This window comes from Corvus moneduloides, chromosome 6 (assembly GCF_009650955.1).
Source record: "Corvus moneduloides isolate bCorMon1 chromosome 6, bCorMon1.pri, whole genome shotgun sequence".
In the NCBI taxonomy this organism is placed as follows: Eukaryota; Metazoa; Chordata; class Aves; order Passeriformes; family Corvidae; genus Corvus; species Corvus moneduloides.
The window spans coordinates 18389073-18415543 of record NC_045481.1 but is presented as its reverse complement, the minus strand read 5'-3'; the positions used below and the strand labels follow the sequence as shown (position 1 = coordinate 18415543).

At 35.9% G+C, this 26471-nt stretch overlaps 1 long non-coding RNA gene across 1 annotated transcript in view; it reads right to left on the bottom strand.

The window, feature by feature from the left end:
* Positions 1–10321, bottom strand: part of LOC116445909 — a 32680-nt gene extending 22359 nt beyond the window's left edge. Inside the window, exon 1 of the long non-coding RNA XR_004240939.1 lies at positions 10280–10321. This is a non-coding gene — a long non-coding RNA (uncharacterized LOC116445909). The remainder of the gene's footprint in view (positions 1–10279) is intronic.
* Between the last annotated feature and the right edge of the window lie 16150 nt (positions 10322–26471).

Here is a 26471-nt window from a genome sequence, read left to right as displayed (position 1 = left end):
CATTTTGTACCCAAAGATTATGTGAAACCTGTTAGATGTAGAATGAAAACAGCAGATAAAAGCTGTTGTGGTCTAATAACTCTCTACTCTACACACTTCTAAAGCATATATCAGGTTCAGATTTTGCTTACAAGTTATCCCAGAGTTCATTAATCATTGGGTGGAAAATATGTATAAATGGAATTAAATTAAATAGTCTCACAAACCCTAATTATTATGGGTGATTAATTTTCTATTCTAGACTCCATTAAGTGCCTTTACAGATATTCTTTCTACACACACAGGTTTCTAATTTATTTCCCCCTTCGCCTTCATGTCCTACTAGTGCAGGGTCGTTCCGGGATACTCATTAGTTTTATGCTAGCAGTTCTGCCAGGCAGCCTCAGAGGCATCAGCATCACCTCAGAAATCATTAACAGAACTGCTGCTGCAATCTAAAACTGACAAGCATAGAATAATCATTTAGGGCTGAAACATGTTCTTCCATAAATGAGCATTTTGGAGGAAAAAATAAAAATGCATATGTTCCAGTTATCCTCTGGAGACAAAAAGGTGATCTTAATAAATCAGATCTGAAGTAATTTTTGTACATATCTGCTTGCCATGTCTGAAAAATAGCATTAAGTTTTTCAGATCCATGATTTATTTTTTGCTGACAAAGTCCAGAAACATTGAATCACCATGTGGCAGGAAAGGTGCTGGATCTGGTTCGTAATCTGACACTCTATTGGCTGGGCCTGATGACATTATTTGCATACTTGTCATGATATGTTTCACTTAAGTTGTCTGCTGCCTGGTTCACCAGAACTATTTATGAGGCAATTTTTCACAAGAACAACTTGAAGAATTTGCATGGTCATATATATGAAGATTCATCTGAAATAAACTAGCATCGTTTTGAGGGACTTTGAATCATTAGGTACTGATCCTGACTGGATTAGTGAGTCATTTGGGGGAAGCTCACAAAAGACAGGTAAAAATGTTTGGGAACAAAAGGAGATGTCTTGCTTGGCTGAGTGACCTGGCCCTTCAGACTCCACATTCTGTCTCTGGCGAACAGAAAACAGCTAGTGTTTTCACTTGATCATCTACTGTAGACACATATATCCTTTTAAATACCTTTCTATTTCTCACTTTCTATTTCTCTCATAACTCAAACTCCATAGTACTGCTTTAGAATCATGCTTCCCTTTCTCAGTTCGGCCGAGGGATAAGATGGCAGCTACCCACTGGTCCATAACACCTCTTGACTATAACACAGCCACACATTTATCAGTGATAATATAAACCAAAAAAAGACTCTTTGAGATAACGGAGGGGAAACTTGCCCTCATTAACCACCACATCCAACCCTGATAGTCTGTCTGCCCATAATGGTCATGCTTAGTTTATTTATCTCATTAAAAAGAAGGTGAGTAAACCTAGAGCTTTTGTGTCCCAAATGCTAATGGAAACAACATTAAATTCCACTGATTACAACAGATTATATATATTTTTATGAAGCATACTGAAAAAAATAAAAATGAATAAATTACTAAGTGCAAACCAGTCAAGAGACAAAGATCAGCAGTCAGGGTCTTCATGTCAGCATTCACCTTATCTGTGTCTCCATTGTGACCCAAGTTTTCATCTCAGTCAGGGAATGCCAAGTCAGTGAATTCAGTATGGTTCACACTGTCATACACCTCATCTTAAAGCAGATTTTTAAGCCTGCACATCTGGGAAGATGAATTGCAATCTTGATACCGATTAGCTATCAATTGATCCTGACAGCTCTGATGCTTTGAACAGAGTTAAACTTCTAAGGCTTGATTTGCCTGGGTACAGCTTGGTGTCCAGTGCCACTTGACATCACCTGAAGTATTTAGGACATGTTCTTGTGGTTTCTATGACAGTTAGAGAACCTGTGGAAGAGCTAGACCCCTTTAAGGGAGTGACAAAAGGAGGTTAAGTGGAGTACCCAAGGACAACTCAAATGTCAATGGATAGCCACATGAGGAAAAAAAATTAAATCAACCAACATAATGTAAGGCAACGTTATTTACAGGCCTGTAATGGTTATAATTCCCCTAGGTCATAACTTTCTCTGTCCCTCAGTTGCATCTGAGAACTAACTTTAAACCAACTGGGTTTAAATTAATACCTTATGAAGCAATAGAAATACTAAAAATCATCAGGCAGACAAATTTGGGTGGGATCAATGAATAGATAAAGATAGCTGGAGGAAGTATATGATCTAAACAAAATTGTATGTGCTGAACTAAATAATACATTACACAAAGGGTTTACAGCAGATTTTGAGTTAGCTGGGATTTGGCTTTTTTTGTCTGAACTCTCCGCTTTGTTTCCTAAAAACTACAATACATTTTTCCTTCTCTTTTCAAGATTCAGGTTGTCTCTAGCATTGCTTTTAATGGCACTACTTGCAGAGTAAAACACTTAAAAGAAATAAATGAGGCAGAACGCTGGCTTGTAAGAAAAGAGACTCATTATGAAAGTTGCTCTTTTGCTCACAGTGACTCTCAAAGCTTTCTGTAAAATGTGAGATTCCTATTCAAAATCCAAAAGTTTCTGATAAAAAAATCTCCTACGGCTCAGTTCCTCAGTTCCCATGAGAGATGCACATATGTCACTACTGAAACATAAGCTGATAATACTGAGGTTGAGGTAAACTTTAAAAGCACAGCATCATACATTTTGTGAGGATCTTTTGTAACTCTATAAAAATGCCATCAGAAAATAGTTCTGTTTGGCAGCAGTTTGAAGATATGGTCATTTTATCTAAGATACACAAGAAAACAGCTGGGTAAATTCTGTCAAGGCAGATAAAGGGATAGCACTTAAGGAAAGAGTGAAAAAAGGGACTTTGTGACAAATTGATTTTCATCTCCAATTATGGCTCTTTAGAAAATATCTCTCTCACAAAGAAGTCAAACAAGCCTCCTAGTGCAGGTAGCTATTGCCTCCTGGTAACTCTTTGCTTTCATTTGTGCTTTCATTAGATGGCTTTAATACAAAAGTGGCAAATACAGAAGTTTACAAATGTGCTGCTGTCAATGTCATTTTAACACCTGTATTTCAGCTCTGTCAAAACGCAAATATGATAACTTTGTTACAGTGTTCTCTGAGAGGCTTTTTGAAGAAGCAAAGCTGGAAAAATATGGCATCTTACCAGACTAAGTTGTTCAAATTCTAACAAAGAAAATCTTCCAGGTAGCAAATTCCTGCAGTACACTGCAAAAAGAAAGGAATTTTTAAGTAAACTGGGCTTTACCTTCCTGCCTCTGAATCATTTGGTTGAGTGAATTATGCCAAACTATCTGCACAGCCTTCATCTCCCACAGAAAAGATGTGGAGAGGAATTTAGGTAATGGTGCCAAAGAGAGGATTCTCATTTGCTTTTATATGCCACAGTGGATTTCAGAGTTATCCACAAACACACCCACATCTTTATTTTGTCTCTTAAACTCCTGTATCAGCACTATTAATGAAAAGAAGATTTAGTATATTAAAATGCAAATTAAATGAACTTTGGCAGAGAATTCCTGCAGTACTTCTATCATTACAGTAATAATTAGCTTATGAGCTGAAGTAGTGGTTTACTAAAAATAAATACTGTTTAGATGGAGGGCTTTAATCTGACATGTCATATTCCATTTCAAGTGTAAGTGTAAATGACTTCAGTTTCACTTGAATGATTTAGAAGCAGCATCCAGACAGAGATTTTGAAAGTAATAGCTATGCTCTTTATGAAGCAGCAGTAGAGTTTTAAGTCTAAAAGACTTTAAAAACTCTATCTAAAGCAGTATATAACAGGTAACAACCCTGTGACAATTAACAGTAGCTGTGAGGAGTGCTAAGGTGCAATTTTCTGTTCCTAAGTAGGACACAGAGCATGTTTCACTTGAACTAAGTAGAAGGAGCCTAAAATTGTTTCAACTCTTTGAACAAGATTTTCAATGGTTGTAATATGGCTTCCATTTGATTATGGTAAGGGAGGCAAATGAAGCTTTTTGACTCTACAGAGGTGGGTTGAAAAAAATCATTAACCTTTTTTCACAGTTCTAGATGAGTCAGACCGGACATACTGAAAACAGGACATCTGGGGTATTTTGACAATTTAATTGAGGTTTGCTTCAGATTTTCAGTGGAGCAAGGGTTATTTGATTTAAATTGCTCTGTCTGGCAATACTTTTTTTCAAAAAATGAGGTAACATTTCTCTCAGGATTACAAGGATAATTGTATCATTCTCCTTCGTCTGGTTCTTATCCAAAAATACTTTAACCTATTCTGGGGAACAATTACACGATTTTCTCACTTTTAGAGTACGCTTTTGGCCACAGTACTCTGTATGTTTTTATTGTTTACCAACAAAGGCAATGTTATTTGGCGGTTCTTCCCTTAATTAGTCTGTGACCAGAGGTGAATTAATTGCCAAGACAAGTTTTTAAAAATATTGTTTCACTTTAAAGGATGAAACACACACACTCCACTCATCTATAAGAGGTATAGATATAGACCAGACAGGTCTGGAAGCTTCTTATATGAGAAAAATTGGGTTTATTTATATGATTAGATTTTTTTGAAGCATCCTCTTTTGTAAGTGCTATAGTTCTTTCGCTCTGCTGGTTCCCTGCTGCTTGATTTTGGATGGGGAAAGAAGTTTTTTAGGGGGCAGAAGGCAAAGAGCAAAACCTTCATCGTAATAACTCAGCCATCATCTCATTCCAGTCCAAAATCATTTACAAAGTAATGGTCTACCTTCACATTTTACTGACCCTCCTTGAAATTTAACCATCTTTGTATGACAAGGATCTCAATAACTAGGTATTGTTTTCATAAACTATTATGGAAACAACATACTCATACTGAGAATGATTAATGAAATTGAATTGTTTTCATATAAGATAATACAGTGAACATGAAGTTGTTCTCATACTATATTCCAGCCTTTTTGTCTGTCTTACAACTTATTCTATGAGTACCACATTCTTTTGGTAATTTGTAATTCCTAATGAATTTTGGAACATTGTGTAGTGAGGAATTTTAAATCAAAGTTGATTTTTTTTCTCTCAAAGTGATGATGTGTCCAAAATTCCTTCTTCTATCTTCTCAGATATATCAGTTTCTGAAAAACATTGGTCTGGAATGCAATTTCAGATTGAAAGTAGAAAAACAATCACTTCTTACCCTTGCCTGACATCTAAATAGGCACCTATCCCAGGGATTAGAATATGGACATTAAACATAAGAACTAGATGTCCAAGCCCTGGGAGAAGACATTGTTTATGTCGCCCTGGATAAGTGCCCTAGCCAGTGCTCTAAAGCAGTTTTTGGTCTTCCTCCAGAAGAAAATGAACAAAAACAAAGTTGGTTTTGTACACAAGTGGCATTAGAGTTCTGCTTACAGCCCAATTTATTTCTGTGAAATAGTAAAAATGTTTAAAACATTGCATTTTGTGAGGCTGTCTATCTGAGGATTAGTTTATTATCCTAAGACAAAATTGATTTCAACAATGCATTCAGTGAGGTAAATATAAAATCCAAATCCCTGAAGTCTCAGGCAGTAAAAAAATTCGAGATGACATTCACATCAGTCACAAATTCAGGCAGAAAACAGAAATCCAAATCTTTCTTATTGCCACATGTTGGTCTTTTTTTCAAAGAAACCAAGTATTAATTTTGGAACTTAAGAGAATCCAATTTTTGAGCCTCCCTGTAATGCAAAAACACAATTTCACAGCAAGATTTAGTTCCTTTCTAATATCTCATGCATACCTTCACATTAAGTTTTGCTTAACACTTCCCTTCAGTCTTACTGAAGAAATGTGTGAACTTTACCATGAGTTTAGATTAGAAAACATGACAGTATTTATGAATACCTCACTAAGGAGAGGTGAGCATAAATATGGGGATTTTGTTGCAGTCAGTCTGGAGTGGGCTCCCAGCATCCAGACAGACTCAGTGGAGAGTTTAGGAGCAAAGTCAAAATGAAGAAAAATCCCCCAATGGAAAAATCACCTCTCAGAAAAGCTCTGCCAAGGAATGTTCATAATATGAAGCTTGATGATGATGTTGTCCACAAGTGAGAAGTATGAACAGCATCTATAAGCCAGAGATAGGAAAACCAGCAGTGATACAGAGTCAGCACTTGGAGAAAGAAATGTAAACACACTTAAATCCATGAAGAAAAAAGCTGTTTAAGAGTGAAAGGACATCCCTTTGAGACATGGAGACAAGCTTTCTCTTAGCAGCACAAGCAAGCTTTCAGGCAGAGCCAGCTGGCTTGGCAAAGACTCACTTCATCACTGTGTAGGTTGCTGCATGGAAAAGCCTGTGCTGACAGCAGAAGAATGAGGCTCAGACTTTATTTTCCAAGTCTACCAGATTGTAGCCTTCTTTAGATAAATCTGGACCTATCATAAAGCAAATGGGAACCCTCCCAAGGACTTTGGGCTGGGCTTCTATTCCTCATCAGAAACAGAAAAATATTGCTATAAGTATTATTGTTATTTTATTTATATCATGCTGTACAAGCAGAGAAAGATTGCAAATATTTTACAAGTTATCATTGACTATAGACTAGCATGTGTTTGAGGAAGGCAGTGAAAGAAGGTGCTACTAATTCATTTACAGTATATGGGTCCTCAATTGGCATAGTCCAGTCCTTTAAATTGTAATACTGACTACAATCGTAAAAGAGATATGTGTATTTAAAAGAGCAAGGCATTCGTGCTTTGTGAAAGGGAAATGAGCACAAGAAGCATCTGTGTAAAATCTGTATCTGCAAAGACTATCGAGATTTGGAAAATATGTGGTATGATAGATGCTCATGTATAAATAAAGATCATACATGTGTCAGAGAGATACATGTGATGAATTGCATTATGCCTGTCTGGGTATTTCATGCAGATTCTGATAATTAACTTCTCCCTCCATCACTTCCTTTCACATTCCAAAAGCAGATCTTCACTGAAAAATGCCACAGAAAAGTATCCTTCATTTCTGCCAGGAATCTGCAGAAGAATCCAGTTTCTTCTGGGCTAGAGGTTGGGATTTTCTTGCAATGAGAGCATTCATCTCTCTAGGGGATTCACAGAGTTTGAGAATAATGATTATTTATTTATTTATTTATTTTAAGTAATGCCTTTCACTTAGACTATCTGAGGACTTTTACAAAGCTTTTTGATGAAGTGGTTACTGTTTTCTTGATGTATAAAATAATCACATTAACTAAAGCAGGTGCCTCGTGTACGGAGATTACAGTCTCCATACATCCATCTTATTTCCCACTTAAAATCCTAACAATCTCCAAAAAACTTAAGCATATGAATCCCTTCTGATCTTGCCATGAAGCATTCACAGACTCAGAAGCAACCTAATTCTTTTGTGCATTCTGCATTAATATTATAATTAATTAATTAGTTAATTAGGGCTCACTTGGGTGTTATCAGTGAATGTCTTTCCCTTGTACCAGTGTGTGAACACGGCAGGTGACTGTAACCATTTTTGTGAAGAAACTTCAAGTACAGTTGTGCATGCAAAACCAGTGCATGTACAAAACTGCTTGTTCTCCATAGGGCAACTATATCCCTGCCATTGTTGAGCTTTGAGAGTCCGGTGCAGAGCACTGCAGGGCTTGTGTTTGAAACAGGTGAGGGGGAAAGGAGGAACAGTAGTGAAGGGGACAAAAAGGTTCACCCTGGCCTGGGGCCAAAACTGTCCCACACTATGATGGAGAGTAGTTCAGGATTAATACCAGATGGGAAGGGGATTTGGATGAGAAGAAAAAACCTCCACTTGCTCCTTCACTTTGAGTTCATACACCCAGTGCACAACTCGAGTAGCAGAAAGGGATTTAACCTGAACTGAGGATCTGATCGTTAGGATCTCAGAAATTAATAGCATATTCAAACAAAGAAATAAGTTCCTTAGATGTTTGCCTCACTCTTAGCTGTTTGCCTCACTGTTTTTTCTCTTCTTTCCCAAAAGGAGCTCACTTCTTTTCACTCAAATAACTGGGACCACTGTTGAAAACAAGCAGGAATAATATGCAGCATGAAAATAAAAATCCTAGTCTTCTGATGTACAAGGAAATAGTAACATAAGACATGATCAGTAAGTCAACGAGGAGAAGAAAGTGAAGAGGGGAATAAAAAGGCTGAATTTGAGAAAAAAATTGTGATAACCAGTGTCAGATATGTCTGATGCAGATGTGGCTAATTATTTAATGACAAGTTAATGGGATTTACAATATATACTGTAAATCTATATAACCCTGAACAGGCAAACTGCCACAGATTCCATCTCAGATTAACAGAGGGCAAAGCATTTACATGCCTCTGACTGTTGAAAATGTCCGAGAAAAAAAAACAAAACAAAAAGAAAAGGAAAAATAAAAAGAAATCTCCATCCCTGATGTGGAGTTTTCAAACAGTGGTAAAGTTAGTAGAAGCACACTTTCCCTACAATAAAAAGTACAAATAGAGATCATATTTTTTGACTCTTGATTTTACCATTGCCTTCCAATTCTTATATTGCATTTTGATTTTATCTGTTTTTTTAATTTGAAAATCTCATCTGGGAAGATCCAGAAAGAACTGTTAAACACATTAAATGTTACAACCATTTAAATAGCATGAGTATAATTTTCTGGGTTTATTTTGCTAGAATTATGTTTAAAGAAGATCTTTACTTAGTGTACTATGAGTTCTCTCTATTATACTTGCTGAAGTTAATAACACTGTTGAGACTAGATGAAAAACAGAACACTAACCAAAATTGTCAAGAAAAAAGAAGGAACAATTGAATCACTACAGCTTTCTATACTTAAATACTAATATCCTCTAAAGTGTACATACTTAAAAATAGTTAGTCAAAACCTTAAATGTTTCAGCTAGTCAAAGAACTGACCAAGCCTTATTTTGCAAATGTACAAAATATTCTTAGATAAAGGAAACTCTTTTATTTATTTAAAGAAGATTACTATAAATGTCATTTGTTTAGTGTCAATCACTAAATACATAGTTATATACAAAAGTATATAAATATAAAAGTATATAAACATATATCCAACTCGTAATTAGCTGCAAATGAGTCATTCACGGTCAATTCATGGGGAAGTAGTATTTGTAGGACATGGGGTTATGAGCAACTTGATTGCTAAACCTATAAAAAAGTCCTGGTAATTGTTGTTCCAGAGTGTCCAATAAAATAATATACCCATTACCCAAATGCTGTTTAAGAAATTGTTTCCAATAGTAACTGCAGCTTGAAAGAACCCACACCCAAAATATTTGAGTAGAAGAGATGAAAAGCAAAAGAAACTATGGTCACAGAATGAGCTGCTGGACAACCAATCAACTGCAGTTTTGTGAATTTTTGTCATAATTTAGTTACACCATCATGGTGAGAATTGTATTCAACTGGTTGAATGTTACAGCTGCTTGAAAATCAATAAAATTGAATAAATTAGGCTTCATACAGTGTTGATGAGCTGCTAATGAAGAATATTTGTAATTTGCTACTTGTATTTCAGTACATGTTTTGGGGTGAGGTTTTTTGAGGATTTATATGGGGACCAAAGCTGTAATGATTGCCCGAAGAACAAATGAGGCCTTTGATTTTTTGGGGGGAGAGGATTTAGCGGATGATAAATAAACCTATAGAATTTAAAGCATTTAAATCTTTTCCTATCATCTTTGCATCAGCTGGAGAGTTATGCTCATTTGGCTCAACACATGGACCTTAGATTTAAAAATAACCATATTCCTTCCTTCCTGAGGCAGTGAGGAGGATAAAAGCCAGATGTACTGGTTGTCTGATATCTAACATTCATTTTTTTCTTGACACATTCACACCAAGCAAGCAAGTGTGTGGTTCACATTGTGAAAGCTGTGGTTAGAGCCCGATTCTGGCCAGGAGGTTGAGAGAATTTCTGTTTCCAATATCCCCCATGCAGAAGAGCAGCATGCTTTTTCACATACCTGGCAAGTACATGGAATGAGTGCTCTTAGCAGCTACTTGTCACAGAATCACTCGTACAAGGAAAGCGTCATGGTAAAAGGAACTGGGTTTGAGGGTCACTAGACTTTACTTATTCATCAAATTAGGGGATTTTCATAGAGATAAGTCACTTTTGATTAAATTCTCAAAGTTTGCCTGATTGCTTGCCAATTCACCTTTGTTGAGACTGCTTTCTGGCAGCTGGTCTACCAGATTTTCACCCTTTCAGAAGCCACAGCTTCTTGAGAGCTCAGCAGTAATTTATTCACTTACAGAGGGAATCCAAAATCATCAGTTTTCCAGCCAAATGAATCTGAAACAGAAAATAAAAATAAAACAAAATGTTGCTGATAAAGAAATTAATTTTTAAAGTTCCACTTTAATCCCAATCCCATACCTACTCATATTTTATCTGCCAAGTTTATTAATTCAGTACATTGGTCTCTTTATCCTTTTACTGATTTTTTGCACCAAAGGGGGAAGAAAACATGATGTTTCATTGCAGGGTTTTAATATTTTGCATGGAAATGAGATTTTTAAGTGCAAGTCTCCAATTTAGGAATATTATTTAATTCTTAGAGGAACCTATAATTCAAAGACACAATTCCTATCACAGTCATCTGGGGTTTAAAGCCTTTTCAAGTGATCTGGAAGCCAGAGATTCAAATGCTTGTATCCAATTAGGAAGGCCATAGGTGTAAAGAGCAACAGTATGTGTGTGCTTTCATCACTGGTTCAGTGAAAATAATCAATTTATCCTCCATTTCAGTCAAACGTGTATCACAGTGAAGAAATTAAAGCAAGATTTTAGGTCTGAAAACACAAAACAGTCTTATCAGTTGAGTTCATGTTCTCTATGCTACTGAATGTACTTAGAAGCAGATATTTGTGCCCTTCTCCCAGCTCAGGGCATTTATATATTTTGAAAAATGTGTGTTTTCTTTCAAAATGTGTAAACAATCCTCAGCATAGAGAACAGAATTCAGATTCTCCCTCTCCTTGGTGTATGTCCCAAGCACAAACCAAGAACATTTTTTCTCTATTTCTGATGTCCAGTTTTCTGTGTTGGGGGAGAGGTGAGGGTTTATGCTGGGGTAGCTTCAAAAGAACAGTTCTTGGTGGTTTTATGCCAAAGAACAATAACTAATAAATTTCTTGTTGTTGTTTTACAATGTTATTGTGGAAGCTGAAGAAATGCAACTTTCAGTCTTCTAAATCTTGATGGGAAAACTGAACTCCAGAGCCTGTGCAAATGTCTAGAATCACTCCTCAGAAAGATGTATGAGTATTAATACCATTTTAATGCAAAAGCTGCTAACAAGTTTTAGGCTTCTCCTTATATAGTTTTGTTCATAAATTCAGAAATTTATCAGAAATTTGTTCATAAAGTACCTATGATATCAAGCTGCTATAAAGGCAAATGCCTGTCTACTTCACTTTGAACACAAGCTACAACACTTGTCTCTGTGCTGCCACAGTTAATGTGCTTCTGTATATGAAAGTAAAGGAAATGAAAATAGGTCTCTTAGTTCCTGATTGAAAACTAGTGGACATAGGAACTTAGGATCCTCCAGCAACAGACAGTAAGTATGCAGAAGGCTCTGACCCTTAAATGCCATTTCAGCCCTATTATATGCAACTGTCCGGTTTTTGGTTGATTTTAGCTTTGGATACTTGTGAAAATTGAATAGTGTTCAGATATTGTCCTGTTGTATTCAAGTGCTGTCTAATTCAGTACTTCGTGAGTTCTCATTGGAATGCACAATGTTCTACTGGAATGCAAGTAAATATTTCTATTACGATGCTTATTTTTATTAACATTACCATTATTGCTACTATTACTAATTTTTTACCATTCTTTCTTGCTTTGAAATCACAGCAAATGAAACTTTATTTTGCAACTGCTTAGAGCAAATGTACTTGTAAATCTCAAACTGGTTTACCCTAAGGAAGTGGTTTTCTTTCTGACATTAGACAGAGATATGTAAATTAATGAAAGATAAGTCAGCAGAATGTTTGGAGTGACAGTTTCAAAACTGAAATTATCAAATCTTTTTCATCCAATATTAAATTTGATTTTACAGTCCAAACTTACCACAGCTATCTTGTATAAATTCACACATTTTAGTGCAAACTTTCATATACATTCTCTCTCTCTTCAAAGACAGATGTATTATACTCCAAAAAATTGACACAATACACAGATTATATGAGAAAGTAATAAAGCACACAGAAAAATGAATGCAGTGACAAATGTACTGCATAACACCAAAATATTTGCTATACTGAAGAATCTAAACCTATAAATTATACTAGCAGTCTGAATTACAATCTTTGCAAAATGTTAAAATGCACTGTAATGTGTCAGGCAAAGTCATTTTCCATTGGGACTTCATGTCAATTGTCTCCATGAGTGAAATCTTGACTCCTCTGAATTCGAGAGAGAAGCTCCTCATAGGGCTGTGATGCTTCATAAGAGCAGAGGATCTGGGTCCCAGAGCTGTGAGAGCCTTTTAGATGATCCATCACACCAGTGCTGTTCACATTGTTCTTTGAATAGGAACCGAAAGAGCCTTTGAACTTCTTTCTACTTTGAGAAGAAATATTTAAGTCAACAGGGCTGAGAGAAGAAATTCTTATTTAGATATACAGCAGCAAACCCACTACTGATGAAAGTAAGCTATTGAGATGATAAATCATACAACAGATGTAATTTTATTAAGTACTACATAGTAGCTACCATTGCAAGCAAACAAGCCTATAAAGGGACTCTGTGGCACCAAGAAGAATATTTTTTCGTGAAGTTTTCCAATTTTTGGTTAGCAATCTGTGCTTTCCTGTGCAGTTTAGAGTAGAATTCACATATCTGATTCCTTTCCTAGGTCTCCAAACATAAAAATTTTTCTTCCTTCCCAAGAGAAACACTAAATGTAGTTGAAATGCTTTCATCTGCTCTTAAAACCAGATCTGGTTTTAACAGGGAGCAACTATACAGAGAGTAGAGGCTAATATTACTTAATCCAAAACTGATATTGTTTTATGCAGAGATGAGTGTAATAAACCTTGTCTTGAATTTTAAGACTTTTTATGTACTATGCAGAGCACCAAGGTATTAAATTGTATAGATTTCTACAAAGACAGTAAGTAAACAATCCTGGATGTTGTAAACACATAAGGAAGAGCTTAAAATTCATTTTTCCCCCTCCTTTGCAGGTATTTTGGCTAACCTTCACTCACTCAACCGCATACTATCCTACCTGCATTGCACTTGCAGACACTTTGGAACACTCATCTTACTTTGTTCCAGTTGCCACTCATGTAGCAGCTTTCAACTTAGCACTGTTATTTGTTTGAAGAGTACACTGAAACCCATACCGTGGCCAAATCTATTTGTTCCTGGGCTGGTTTGAGTCAGTTCTGTAGCAGCCAAATTTTCAATTCTATGGTAAGAAAACAACTCTTAATTACATTTGATTTTTAACTGTTCTGGATTTGCCTCCCTCTTATGAGAGTATAATACATGCAGACACATATGTTGTGAGTTTTAAATACAAATTCTTACAGACATTTATATCAAATTGCCACAGGAAATTTTGCCATGATTCTCTTTTTCCAATAATTTCCATTTTTAAAATTTATCATGAACTTTACCAAATTGGTCTTTTAATCTCCTCATTAAAAACATAATGAAGAAGGAAGACAGGTTTGAGAAAATAAATTCTTAATAAGATTTCCAGCTATTTGAACTTTCAGCACACTTTTATATGGCGCAATGTTTACCGGACATAGAGAAGGATCTTCTTTTTTTCCTTAAAACTCTGCATTTATTTTCAAGTGCTGTCTCTGCTGCTTTTAAGATAGGATAGCTGTCTATGAGTCTGTGATTTCCTCCTGTGGAGCTTTACAAGCTGTTGACATTCTCCTGTAGTGAATTGTGGTTGGTTATTCGACACCACTTTGGTAAACCTTAAGATGCAAAAAAACCCGCGTAGTGCTCATGTGGTTTTGGATAGAAGTTGTTCTGGACATACAATTGCTTCAAATAACTGTTGTCTGCTACTAGGAAGCATTCCTTATCTCTTTCAGCATGGCTGGATAAATTGCAGTAGAGTACTCAAGGGCTGTTTTTGTCCTTGCAAAGATACGTACTCTTACTGTTATACCAACTCCTCATCTGCCTCTCAATCCCCTTATTAAATCTGGGTTAACAGCAATAGGCTCTTACTAGAACTCTCATTTGACATTTTCTAAAGTATTTTCTGGGGAGTTCTTCAAATGATTCACCTTAGTAACACAGAAGAATTTCTCACCCTGAATTCCCACAGCAAGTATCCTTGCTCACTCAAGAGCAGAGACTTGATCATGGGTCTGCAGCAGCAGCTGTTCTATAATTAATCCTAGGTTCATCTGATTCCTAATTAATAATTAATGTTGTGTTCAGCAGTTTACTTAAAGCAAGGATTCAATCATTTAGTTTTGTACAAGGAACACAATCTATCTTTCTTACATTTTGAGTGTTAAATCCATGAATAAATATAAAATCATGTATTTTCAAGTAACTGTGTTTTTTATTTTAGGAGTTAGGAACAACCAAAAAAATCATTTTTAAAAGAACATTTTTCTATAATATTACTTATTTTCAGATCCCTCTTAAAAATGGTCAGTTTGTTATCAGTTAAACTTCCAAAACAGTTACCATTCATTAAAAGCTCATCTAAAAACTGCACTTATTCCTTTAAAAAACTCTGGTTATACTGTTAGTGAAGTATTTGGTCTTGCTGTCCTTATGTCTTTCCTTAATTCCCACTGGTGAGAGTTTACAGTTGGTTTCAATATCCTTGTTGCTGTCAAATGTATTGATAGTCTTCATGATCATGTCTCTCCACCAAAGCCCAGGTGGACAAGAGGAAGAGTCTCTAGTAAAAGTGGCCACTAGAGAATTGGATAGTTTAATGTATGAGAGGTTTTCATTCCTAATTCAGAGGTTCTAGATTAATTGATTTTTTCCATAGAGAAAGAAAGATAATAGTATTTTCAGTAGTGAATAGGAAACAAAATGAAAGCAATACACCTAATCACTGTTCAGATATCTGTTTCTAAGGAAAGGCAAAATCCCTGTATTTCAAGGTCACATTATTTTGATCTGTTAGTCTATTATCAATCACCCAAGGACTTCCCTGTATATATTTGTCTAACCAACATCTGCTTGAATAAATGAATCTGTGAATCTCATCCTGCCTTTAAACAGATGAGACGGAAGGAGATCTGATCTCCTCTATGTAAATTAAATGCGACCTCCGGGCTCTTGGTAAGGTGCCAATGCATCCTTCAGCTGAGCAAATATTGGAGACCTGATCTAAACCTGTATTTTTTGAGGCTGTTGCATGTTAATAACGTATTTATTTGTGACATTCAATTCACTCAGTTTTCTGAAATCAATAAAATAATCCTTGTTGGAAAGGTCTGGATAGAGAATATAATTCCTTCTGGCTCATAAAGAGATATGTTGTCATTAGCCACTCCTGCCTAGCAGTGTTTGTGGATTCTGTGGCTTTCTGCATTCAGTCAGAGGCACAACCAGTTCTGTAGGGAAACTTAGTTTTCATTTACAGAAATAAGAGCATTCTCTAAAGACTTTCTACAGAGAACTTTTATGGGGAAAGGCTGATGTCTTTCCCAATATTGCCATCAAGAACAGACTTAAGAGATGTATACCACATGAACTTGCTTTTATTTAAAGTAGAGCACATGGACATAGCAGTAAAAAATAGATACATTTTAAGGAAAATGACTAGATATTTATGACTTAATGTTATTTTATGTTTATACATTTAAAGGCTCTTAAAAATATATATCAAAACATTTTTCAAATAAAGACTCCCTAATGTGTCAAAAAAATTAAGATGTCATTTTCAACCTGCACGTTTTCTAAATTTTGTACTAAATCATTCTGAGCTTGTTGTGTGAAAGCATTAGTAGCCATCCCATGTGCTAACTAATTATAGTGTGGACGTGGGCTGAGAAGTGTCCTGGCATGATGGAGATAGAACGGCTTTCTCACTCTTTCTGAAGTATTTGCTTCATCTCTCACTACGGTTACATTATACCATCTGCTTTCAGTTCTTTCCAATCTTGCTTGATAGAGGATAAGGGTATTTCCACTTTTGGAAGAAGAATCTTTCCTGTGTTAAAAAAACCCCACACCAAAACCCCAGACCAATGAGGGCAAACAATCCCCTAATGTATAACAGTTTGCTTGTGCATGAGTGTGTCCATGCACATGTGGCTTGTGTTTTTTTGACAACAGTACTTGCCAATGTTCTTTTTTGTATCCATACACACTTCCAAAAAAATTTGGAAAGTCTCCATTGAGACCATATAATTTTTTTCTCATTCCACTATATCCATAGTGGAAATTATATATTAGTTTGAATCAGATATATACTACACATATTTTATATGAAGTGTACCTCATATAAAGTTATAAGCGTCCATGCTTTGACTTCTCCAGGAGTTATTATGTCTATATGGTTAAGTGGTTTTAAATTTAATCATTCAGAACCCTGCAAAAATCTGGTCTTAATACTGTATCTTGCAGAGAAGAATGGATGTTATTTTCAAGCACTTTCTGTAAATTCAGTATGCTGGAGTTTCTCTTTTAACTTTAGTAAAATTATTGCATTTATCCCATCTAATATGAATTTTATAATTCACACTGTGGTAATTTGTTGGTGGTTAGAATAAAAATTGAATATATGCAGGAACTTCCCGACAGTAGATAGACTGGGGGAAAAACCAAAACAAACCAAAGAAAGAGAACAAACAAAAATGCCAAAAACCCCACAGAAAAAAATCTTTAGCAATGTGCTGCAGAGTGCATCTAGAATAATATTTTTTTTCTATACTATATGAGTTTCTTGATTTGCTCTCTCCCTGTAGCTTTCTGAGACTAGTTTTAACAGTTTTTAGATAAAACTTTGAATTCTGATTTTGAAGTATAATATGTCCACAGAGTTCAAACATGCTTCTGAACCCGGACAGGAAAGGGGTTAAGGATAATTCTGTAAATCTGAAATGAAGGAGCATCTCTCCATCAGCCTCTGTCAGTTCTGTGATGCCAGATAAAGCTGGGAGTTCAGAAGCAGTCTGGGTTCAGAGAGATACCTATCTGACATGACAAAATGAGCACAAAAAGTCAAATGTTGGTGAAAGCAAATTTTTCTGATAAAGTAGTATCACCAAATAATAAGATCACCACCATACTCAGATAAGCAGGTCAATATGTTGTATTTAATTGAACCTGAGAGTTCTTTGTCCACCACAATTCTTTAGGCATTTGAATCCAAGAATCATGTTGTATTCACATACTGCAATTGAATTATCTCAGACTTACCATAGGGTAGAAGTTGAACGTAGCTATCAGGGAAGCACTTTGCCACACATCAGCTATTCCATTAGGACTGCCTTAGCTCACTTAGCTAGTGAATGTAATGTCATTCAAGCTATCTTGCCCTAATAATATTATTCTCAATAGAAGCAAAATGTATTTAATTGTCATCAATAAGGGAAATTTAAAATATATTTTGGGCTTCATAAATTTAGAATGTATGGGTTTCCTTAAACTCAGGTTTGTCTTTTACACAGGCAAATATGACTGCATTTGTACATTATAAAACATATTAATATTTGTGTCTCAGGCTACTTAAAGAGCATTGTTTCCAAGATAATACCAGTGCTTAATGCTGAATTCTGTGAGATATTTTAGCCTTTTCTAAGGAAATGAAGGGTCACAGAAATTTACTGCATTATATTAATGCAATGATCTCTCCATATGCAGCTTCTCTGCAGTGAAATAAAGATTAATGCTAGATGAATTTTCTCCATTGTAATCTTACATTCCTTACTCTGAAAATCATTGCCAATGGCAAGGGAAGCTATTAAGGTGCTTAGAGAATATCTTGTATTTATAACAAAGCATAGCAGATCATTATTTTGCTTATAGAATCACAGAATACTTAGGGTTGGAGGGTGGGTTGCTGACGTAAACACATAATGTTTAATGTTGATTTTTTGTGTTGATGATTGAATAGCAAAATCCTTGCAAATTTTTGCCATTTACATAAGATGGATGGATCTCTTTTTAAAACAGTTTACATCTGTTTTTAAAGCAGTTAAATAGCAGAGACATCTATGTGCCATTGAAACACACTATCTGGAAAATGTCTGTAAAATGCATTTCCATCAGCAGTACAGTTAGGACAATTTTTCTGGGAGTTTACTAATAATATTTTTCATTATGAAGTATGAAATTAAAATTTTTTCATGTAGAAGATCTACTTTAGGGGGAAGCTAACATTTATAAATTCAACTTATTTTGGTTTATTGAGTCTCAACATGCCACTACTGTATGTCCTGTTGCAGAATACAGTCAGCCCAAACTTCTTATATTATTTTCATTTGGGTTTGGATTTAGTTAAAGCACACAAATAACCATCTCAGTTGGTACAGATGCAACTGCTTTGCTTTGTTAGAAATTGAATTGCTCCCTGCTCATTTTCAAACTCTAGAGAGTTTCCCAATACTCCCATGCTTTTAGTTTAGATATATTAATTCACATTTAGATACAGCCAACATTTATGCTGGGTGCAGAGTCCCACACATAAATTTTAAAAATCCCCTTTTCCTGCAGTAATTTTTGCAAATATTCAAAGGAGTTTAAACTGTGGAGGAATACAAGGGGACCCTGCTGACCTGTGCCAGAGCAGTCAAGCATGCTTAAAATCTCCTTTGAAAGCCCACCCAGATCTTGTGTTCAGGAATGAGGGTTGTGCAGAGAGGAAATCCTACTACTTCCTCTAAATTACCTGTAAAAAATTATTAAATTCCTTGATTTATAAAAGCAGATTTTTTTTTTTTTACACAGTGCATTTCCTTCCTGCTTTATGTCTTTCCCATTCTCAGTCAGATTTATTTTTAGGTAAAACAGAAACAACCTTTTCTAAGTGTTTGGTAGTTAATTTCAGTGCAAGCACATGTTCAGCTATGCTCAGTTTTAATCCCATTTACCAGGGGACACCACCACTGGGCTCAGGCATCTGTAGCAGCCTCCACACCTTCCTGTTTATCACTCTGCCATGAGCAGCACATGGTAATGCTTAGTAATTCTGCCCTCTCCCATAAGCTCGTGTCATCCTGCTGCTGATTTATTTGGAGCCATTGCCTGTACAGGACAGCAGCACTCCTGTTGCTCCCTCAGAAGTCTTCAAGGTCGATGCGAGTCGAGGACAGAAGGGCCATTTTGAAACGGTGTGGCATAACAAATGGAAGTGTCCCATTTCAGCAAGTCGGCATGAAGTTTACTCCTGTCATTGGTGTCACCAAATCAAATTTACTCACAAAAGTCAAAGCTATCAAAGCCTCCCTTGTTTCCTTGCTTATAATTCAGGAACTACAGAGCCATCTACTGGTGCTTTTCATACCTTTAGATACATCTCTAAGGCATTTGGTAGCAATATAAATGAGTCCTGAATCTATAAGGATGTTCATTCAAATTAAACTGGTGAATTTGCCTTTGTGATTGTAACTCTAGGGTGAAAAATTAGGGCAATTGGGCAACCATGCTTCACCTGTGAAAATGCATAACAATAATAAGCAAACTGATAAAATAAGGACAAGTTAGTCATAACAATGAAATATTAAAGCTTCAGGGGAGGCTTCAAGGGCTTCAAAATCGTGTGTGTGTGTGTGTGTGTGTGTGTGTGTGTGTGAGACTACTAATGACGGATATTCTCATTAGGTTAACTCCTGTCTTAAAATGTAATAAATATAGACTCCCTGACGACCAGTTCTGCTATTTCAGTCAGTCCTTACTGAAATAAAAATAATAAAACTTGAGGGTCTTCAGTGGAAGATAAGCTCTTTTTTAGGCACAAGAAAAATAAGGCAATCTACACATAGATTAAGTTTCCACCAAAAACCAGCTTCACATCCTTAAATAAGCATCACTGCAATTTCACTGTTGCTTTTCTGTGTCTATTGCAGAGCTGTGCTCTGGTAGGTCTGATTGAAACCCCACATTCAGGTGCCAGGGCCTGTTCAGTGAAAGATCTACTTACATTTGTGAAGTTTAACATTATGGTGACTAGCTATGGCCACTATGAGGGACTTCTTCAAGGCAGTAAGACAGCTTGCTCCAGGCCACTTTCTCCTCTGGAGAGTCTCTGGCACATCCCTCCTGCTAAGGGTGCCAGAATAGGGGAGGCAGCTGAGGAAACTAGAGGTATTTCTAAAGCCAGTCATTGTCTGTCCTTTGGGTAAATCTACAGCAGTATGTAAAACAAGTTGAGGATGATTTCTCATTTGAGACTGAGTGGCACAGACAGGCTCACAGCAAGAGTGCACTTTCTAAAGCAGAGTATTTTGTAATATACATTAGAGCTTGTCCCTGGACCTTGTCTCAGATCCGTATCCTAAGGTATTGCAAAATCCTATTATATTGTAAAATATAAATATATGTTTGGTCAGTTCAGAACTTAAATCATGTATGGGTTGTACAGTAACCAATCAGCATTCCCTGATCTCTGTCATGAGGGTGCCTGGAGGTGTTAGAGGGGTCAAAGTCATAGTCCTGAATGACTGTAGGACATGAGAATCAAACTGGTCTAACCTTGATTTTTCTGCATGTGGAGAATATCCTTGGCATTTGCTGTGGCTTGAGCCATGCCTGAGTACTGCCCTCGAAAGAATGAACAGGGATGAGTAAACTGCATCTAGGTGCTTGGCTGCTTTTAAGCAGTTCTGAGGATCATGGATCAGTGTTTAGGCACATGATATGTGGGGGTTTTTTTGGTTTTTTATTATGGGCAGACAGAATTTCTGGAGCAAAAGTAGGTCAGACATTGGTTGGAAATGACAAGGAAAGAAAAGAAATATAGAGTGGAGAGTGGAAGTAATTTGGCACAGATTCAGAGAAAAATTGCTATGAAAGGTGAGGGAAAGAAATTAAGAAAAAAAGTAGATACCAATTGTAAGACTGGAAAGGACATAATAAGGGTGCTTACAGAGATAAAAAATGAGGAACTAGAAGGAAAAGGACATAAAGGGTAAGCCAAGAACTGACAGAGGAAACAGAAGGGGCCTAACTGAACTCAGAATTTAGAGATCTCTAGTCAAGCATGTGCTCTCTAGGCGTTTCCCTAATTCCTATGGTCTTTCATAATGATAAACTCTAATCCTTACTAGACCAGAGATATTTGTTTCATTTATCAGTAGACCTAAGAAGGCTTTTCCCACCTTCAGGATGCAGACAAATATTCTCAAAGGCCAATCATGGCACATTAGCTATGTGGGAAATAATAGTAGTGGTTTTTTTTCTACAAGTGCTTTTGCAGCAAAGCTCTTCATCACACCAATGCAAGTAATCAATCTATTGGCAAAATATTTAAGCACTTGTTTAATATTAGACACTGACTTTAGGAGTTCCATTTTAAGGAGTTTCATCTCAACTCTGTGTTTGATTTAAAGCTGTACCTATGCGTTTTCTTTGAATGGGACCTTTAGGTGTGTACTTGACTATCTCTAACTTAGTCCTGTATCTCTGAATCCAGAATCTATCACATTATATAACCAGAGACCGGTTCAAGAATCAGCCATATCAGAAATCTGACTAATTCTGGAAGGTACAATTTACATCATGAGCTTCCACTCAGATCAGAGAGGGCTGGATGACTGCCTTCTCAGAGACCATCTGTTTCAGCTAATGCTCTTTCAACAGCACTGTGCTGCCAGAACTTGCAAGCAAGGACTAAGGAGCAGGTGGGATTGCACTGGAGAGTCACCAGTCCCATTTTTCACCCACTCTGCATTCTGTAATATCAGAAGACACATCTACAGAGATGCCAGGCTCTTCCCCACACAGTCTCCATCAACACCTTATCTGCTGACTGTTCTTTCCCAGGGGAAACATGTAGATAAAGCTCTCTCTTACTTGGACACAGTGGATTTCAAAGGGTTCAGCACAGATTTCGCCTCTTGTACAGATTGCAAAACATATATAAAATTACGCTTCAAAAAAAATTGAAAATTGTCTTGATTTTTTCACTCTTTTATATTTTACTTTTTTAAATCTGTGCTTTGCTGGATTTCATTAGACAAATTGATCTGAAAACTACAAGGACCATGGTTTCTGAGACTGCTAAAGAACTGCTACTACATGCCACCAGAGCCAAGAGGATCTCTAAGGGGGCTTATCTTCACACTTTTGTACACTTTTAAATGCTTTGAGAATGAGTGGTGAAGTGTTATTGGATTTGCTAAATATACCCATATGCTGATATCTGCAGTACAGTTAAAACACCTCCATGTACTTTATTGCTGTTGACAGAGCATAATCTATAATTAAAAGTGAAGGCAAAAAAAGTCAGAAGAGGAAAAAAGCCCCATCTTAAAGACTTCTTATAATGAAGCATTTAGATCTTTGTGGATGTGCTTAACAGGAGCTATTTATTTGTTCTTGTAATAAAATTCAAATCTACAAAATAATTTCCTTGGGTGAGATTTCAATATTCTCTTAATACAATAATAAATAACTTTTATTTAATTGTGCTAGAGCAGCACTGAAAAGCATGAGCAGAAAAAAGCTTTTTGTCTACTATGAATGGACATTAAGAAGCAATCCTTCCACTACAGAGTAAACTGACAAGACAGAGAGACTGCCTGTGCCACAGACTGAATATATTTGTATATTGCATTTCGTCAGAAATATTCTGATAGAAGTGCTTAAAAAACTGATAAATCAGTTTCAATCCAACATTTTACTGGACTGACATTCATTGACAGTACACATGGCCAATATAATCATCAGCAGTACATATGCAGACAGTTAATCCTTGAACTTTTATGTTAAATCAGCCAAAGGTGAACAATCCTACAAATCTCCAGTTAAGGCAAGTTAGGGCTGATGACCGAGGTACCCAGTCACCAAGATGGAGATGGCCAGGATTCAGAGCATTTTGGTGAAGAAAACTGGTGCCCAAGTACGGATGTTTCTATTTCTCCATTTTCCTTACTCATGTTTTGTTCTGCTCAATGTTTTCTACAAAATAAAGGGGGTGATGTAAGCTGCTTTTGACATAGTTTTTCTATTTGAGGATGGACAGAACTTATTCTGTTTTCACCAAACATCCTCCCTGCTTGTTTTGCAGAGTTACTCTATCAGACATCTCTCACTTTGTTCTTGCCTTGTAGATTTTGCTACTTGCACAAAATACCATGTTGGAGAAAATATACCACAAATCTCCATTTACCTGTTTGCAGTTACATACCATTTCCATATTTAGCTGTGTTTAAAAATGTTTATTGCTGGTTCTGCTATTGGTAGTGTTACTATGTTAAAAAAGGTCTACACACTGTCACATATTTTAATGTCCTTAAATCTGCATTTATGTCAAGCAAGTATCAGTCATATCTTTCTTATCCAGCTAACAGACACTTCGTCTTTTCCTGGAAACTCCTTTATTTGTACAGTTGACTGAACTCCCTTAAATAAACTGCATGCAGTCAATGACTTCAACAGAAGATACGTAGACAAAAATGTGACCAATAGAACAGAGAAAATCAGATTTGGTTTCCAGTGTTTCCTAGAATGAGCACAGTTCACACTCAGCAAATCTTGTTCATCAACGTGCTTTCCCTAAATGCCCAAGGCCAGGGGTAGGCACAGGCATGTGCAGAAGGTACCACGTGCAGCAGTTTTTCCCTTCAGCCGCAGAACTGGGACTTAATCTGCAGCTGCCTTCTGTGTGTTTTCTCTCACACGGGAGAACCAGGAGGTTTGAAATTGTAGCTTTGTCTGGTAGCTACCCACAGAATTTGTAAACACTCAGGGGAAGCTTCAATCAATTAGAAGAACATCTCCAACTAGCAATTACTCCAACAGTTTATTCTCCAGAATCTTCTTCTTTTCTGCTTCTGTCATCAATACTGTAAAGGGAAATTACTGCCTATTTTACTGTCTTTTTTTTTTTCTTTTTCTTTTGTGATTTCTTCGTGTCCATTTTTGGGTTTTTTTTTTAATAAAAAATAACACTTTTAAGTGTTTTTCATTTTTCTCTTAATCAATCAGAAAGCATTTTTTATTTACATTCCACTGTTTCTTTTGACTAGTGAAAATTTATTTGTGCACCTGGAGTTTATGTAATTTTTTTGAAGTCGGGAGAAGTCTTGAAAAATTACAGAAAATATATTTTTCATTCTGAAATTCTGTAATTTTTTATAAAATTAAGAGATATAATGCCTTTTTTTTCCTACTATATAAAGCATTTTTTGTTTTATCTTATAGGTTTTTTTAGGAGACAGATTAAGGCCATGATCAGATTTAAATTCATCATGTACCTCATGATGCTCCAGGGATTCCTAGAGTAGAAGTTGATGGGGCTAGTCTTCACTCCCATCCTGATAAAATGAACAATCATGATCATGAAAAATTTCATACTGACAACAGGGTTAAATTCTGTTAATATTCACAACAGTTGGGCAAGAGGTGCAGCTGTTAAAGATTTCTCTTATATGCTCATGTCTTTTTAACACCATAACTAACTAATATGGAAAAGGAATATTTGAAACAGACAAAAAGAAAAATCCTCAGCTGGTATAATCTGGCATAGTTTTGTCACTTTCTTGGTATATAAGCCATCTTTCATGCTCCTGGATCCAATTTAAACATGAAAAGGAGAAGCTGGTAGGAAAGATCACTAAGTAGCCTAATGCAGGAGAGAAATTAGGGTCCTGCAGGAACCTGAGTTTGCATATGTAACACTTTATACTATAATTCTCAGAAGCAAGCCTAAACTTAGTAAAGCACAGATGTAAAGACAGATTGCGAGTACAACTGAATTTAATTCTTCTCAAATTAGCTGTTCCGGTGACTCATTATATATATATATTTTTTTTTTTTTAAGATATATATATCTCAAATAAATACTAAAACGCCTAGTTCACCTCTATTAAAAATAACAGTAAATTGTTCAACATTATTGGCAACTCTGTTTGTTTGTTTCAGTCTTCAAAAAACCAAAACCTGTTGCTTGGGGTTTGGGATTGGAGTTGGTTAGATGTGTATTCCCCCTGCCTAGACACCACATCTTGGAAACAGCATAATTGCTGCTGATTGAGTACATCCTACTGAAACAAAAAATTATGTCAAGCTTCAAAGATTTGTATTATGAACAAGAATGTCTGTTCACTGGATGCAAGGGAGCATTAAAGCTACCCGTGCAAGGGTTATAAAGTTGTAACAGAGATTAAATCAAATCCAAGCCCAACCCTAAAATTTAAAGATGAATAAACAGACACTAAAGAGATTGTTCTCTCAAAAATTAAGGAATTAGAGAACAAATGGATTTTAGAAATGCCATTTCTAAAGGGCTAATAAACCAGAAATATTTAAAAGGAGGAACTATCACAACCATGAGCTCTAGCAATCATAAAATGGAAGCTGGAACAAAAACTATTAGACAAAGAGGAGTCAAAGGGAAAAGATAAAGATATGGTTTCAAGGTGAAGAAAAATCACCACAAGGAGGTAAAACAGAAGACTAGATGTTATCAGCATATATTTTTATCCAGGCTCCTAAAGTAAGTTTACAGGCTATTTTGTATTTATGTGTTTGTTCAAATACTTGGATTTGCTAATTTTTGTGTTGTGTTTATTATATTTACTTGAGAGTTTATTCCCATCATGCCCCAGTACAATCAGTAGAGGTGCCATCTATATTAAACCAGAGCAAAACAACACAATTGTCAGCTTCTCTCCTCTTCCCTCTCCCTTGTTTGTTAATTCTAGCATCCTTGACAACCAACACCACAATCTGTAAACAAGTTTTATTACAAACCGGCAAAGAGTTTTAAAGTATGTTTGTCTCTAACCATGCAAGTTCTTTTATGTCTTTAATTATTCTTTGTGGTTCGATTGTAGCCTTAATTATTCATACTGTAAATACTTAATCATTGATCAGATTATTTAAATGGCACATTTCAGAACAATCAGTCAATTTGGGGCACTCCTTTATCATATATAGTCTTTTGCTTAAGTCTTATAGTATTGTTTTTGGAGCCCAATGAATATGTGATCCTTTTTAAACAAGCATGTAACAAGGACAACTAGAGAAAGCCATAGAATATATTACTAGTATGGGCTTTTGGATGAACAACACTGGTTTTCACTTGTGGGATTTGCACTCATTTTCATGAACAAAGTGTCAGTTGTCAGAATACTGTCAAATAATATACAATAAGGTATACAGAATAACAGCATAGCAACTCTATTTATTCATTAAAATATTCATGAGGGATTTTTTTGTTATGTGAAAAGCTCTGAATAGGAATGAAAAACAGCAATTAGGATGAAAATTGTAAGGATAGCCAGTTAATGCACACCTAAAATGACCATCAATATCTTTTAAAAATAT